General features: G+C 32.2%; 1 long non-coding RNA gene across 1 annotated transcript; it reads right to left on the bottom strand.

The window, feature by feature from the left end:
• Positions 1-400: 400 nt before the first annotated feature.
• Positions 401-1,990, bottom strand: LOC141594144 (uncharacterized). The gene is made up of 5 exons (XR_012522018.1): positions 1,791-1,990; positions 1,567-1,706; positions 1,128-1,237; positions 906-1,030; positions 401-824 (listed from the first exon to the last, which is right to left on the bottom strand). It is a non-coding gene; the product is annotated as an uncharacterized LOC141594144 (long non-coding RNA).
• Between the last annotated feature and the right edge of the window lie 1,063 nt (positions 1,991-3,053).

The following is a 3,053-nucleotide window of genomic DNA, read 5'->3' as shown; positions in this document are numbered from 1 at the left end:
CGGTTAGTTTTCACTATCATCTCTTCTACCCCCATATTATCAATCTATGTTGGGCGATTATTTTGAGGGCATTGCTTTGCGTAATTTGTTTTAAAAATCACAATCTTGTAGCCATTAAATTAGTTTACATATCTATAATTTGTCATTGCCGTTAATTTGTTTTTGTTTACCACTACTTACAGGACCTGCATTTTGGCCGATGTTAATATGTTATGCATGTCATCTTTGCGTATTCTTCTAAGGTAATTTCATCCTATTATAGCTGCAAGTAAAGGATTTCGACTTAATTTAGTCATCCCAGTTTAACCGTGTGATCCTTTTTTTTTAAGCCTGGTAAATAACCCTCAAACAACTTATTAGATAACATAAAACTTACATAATAAAAGCGAGAATAAAGATTAGTGTTGAAACTGCAAATTTTTATTATCGAATAAAACCGATGACATAATAATGAAAGGTGAGTATGCTACTAATTTTTCTCCACTTTACAATGATACGACTTTTGATGGTGGAAACTGGAAAGTTGATAGTCTATCACGTTTTCCTCTTCGATAGCATTTTTAGTTAAATTTTCAATGAATCTTGAGAATGGTCACTTGAGTGGTGTTGTTTCCTCCACTGGTGTTGTTTGTCCACTATTAAATTCACGAATGCATCATTAACTTGCAATAGTGTCTTCTTAAAAGTACTTTACTCTCACACCATATAATAAGGAACCAAATTGAATAAATTCGATCTTATAAAAGTTTATTTTAATTGGAATAACCGCGACACCAACACTACCATCTGATTTCAAGGGCTCGGATTAGACGCCAAAGACCATTCTACATTTGTTGAAAGCATTCAAAACTTGTCATATCACCTTTGTAATTCACACATCTTTAATGGACTCTAGTACAACTAACCTAATTGTTTCAAACAGGTGCCTTTTCCCTCTAGCAACGGTTTCATGATCATCAGTCTTGAAAACGAATTCTAGGCCGATAAAGACCCTAAGCTCTTTAAGTATGTAGTCCTTCTCGCCATTTCACTAACCATCATGTAAAAATTAGAATGTATAATAATATATTTAAAATCTCAGTTTTAATAGTATATAATGAAAAAGTATGTTACATGTCCTTGTTTACCAAGAATTTCAGCAGCAGTCAATCCAGGCTCCTTGAAAATATGAGGCTCAAACAATGTGATTTGAGTTACATCGCCGTTGAAAGTTTGAAACCGGTCATACAAAGTTGACCTGGAATATATATAAGAATAACATCCGTTAAAAAAAATAGCATTTGTAACTTCCATATTTACAAAGGTAAATTTTATCCTTATCATAAGTTACACTATCATCATGTTTAACCAATGTTTTGAAGGGTTTTTGCTTGATACGGTGCATATAATACCAATTGGCCTTTATGTTAATATTTGTCATTCGAGCAAGTGTCACACAATACCCAGCCTTTGATATGTACAAGTAAATATGATAAGTTAATATTGTATATCAACTAAGCAACAAATCTAAACGAAATTTTATAATTATTTAAAAAGAAGGAAGAGTTATATGGAGTATAAACATACAAAATACTCGTATGGCTAACTATTGACAACTTCAGAAATAGTCTTGACTCTTGAATAAGTCCGGCTTGATAAGGTCGTTGTTTCGCTTGATATCTGAGTTATCCTTACGGAGTCAGATGCTTCTGTCAAATGCGCGGTTTCTACAATACAAAACACATGAAAATGAAAATCAAAACTTGTGAAATAGAGGATTATAATAATAGATTTATGCGAAAATCTTCAACCTCAGACATATTAGAATTTATGATGATTCGGCAAGCATATGATGTATGTAGTAATGCAAATTTTCACTTCACCTATTATAAACAATGTGTATAACCAGAATTATTTTGGCCGAGATTTTAGCATTTAGCATGTAGATATTCTTTTATTAGGATGTATAGTGCAAGGTTTGGATTAAACGGAAAAAAATATTTAATCAATGATTTCTCCTTTTTTTTGAAATGATTTTATATGAGAAATGATTGGTTTACATCAAATTTTAAAAATGGAACTATAATATGTGAGTGGAAAAATAATATGTGACTGATTCTTTGCGATTAAAATAGTCAACATTTTTTAATTAGAGGACTACTATAATCATGGTTAATTCTATAAGGCATAAATATTTAATAAATGATTTGAATTAAATTAGAAAGTTTGACTTTTGCATTGAATGCATTGAATTGGTGGAAGGCCTTTCAAATATAGACAATCAATATATAGCTTTAACATATTAAATGTTTAAGTTATTATGAGAAAGTGGATTAAAATGAGAATTTAAAACTGTAAATACATTCTTGAATCGAATCAAAGCCGAACCAATATGACTCACTACTAACCCGAGTTAATGTGATATCTATTTCAAACCAATATGACATTTGACCCAACTGATGATGACTCGTTACATGACAAAAATCGATTAATTTAAGGGCGATCTGAAACTAAATTCGGACCAGATTTGAGATGACCTCTAACCCGAACTAACTTGATACATGACTTGTAACCTGAAATTGATACGAAAGCTAACGGAAAAGTTGACCCAATCTGAAAGATAACCGACGTTAACTCAAATTATCAAAATATCCGGACATAAAACGTAAAGTCAAGCCTATAAAGACTAAAACAAACAGAAATTATGGACATTTATAAAGTAATTAAAATTATCTAACCAAGATGAGTCAAACCGGTAAAATATTTAGAAAAATAAGACCGAATAATGAATTGATGAGTCAAACCAAGAAAAAACCTGACCCAAATTCGAGAAATAATTACCCAACCAAATAATGACGCAAACCAGAAATGAATATGATAATGAGTTGATCTAACAATGATCTGACTCAACCAAAACCCGACCCAAACAGACATATTTATCCAAATGACCCTGGGCTGGCCCGATCCCGAGCTAAGAACCTACCTGAGTAACCCAACCCGGGAGTTGTCTTGACCAAATATGAACTAAATGTCAACATCCGACCATACCCGACTCAAGCGACCCGATTTCCATA

The sequence above is a fragment of the Silene latifolia genome, chromosome 8 (assembly GCF_048544455.1).
Source record: "Silene latifolia isolate original U9 population chromosome 8, ASM4854445v1, whole genome shotgun sequence".
NCBI classification, from domain to species: domain Eukaryota; kingdom Viridiplantae; phylum Streptophyta; class Magnoliopsida; order Caryophyllales; family Caryophyllaceae; genus Silene; species Silene latifolia.
This window is presented reverse-complemented; position numbering and strand designations above follow the sequence as displayed.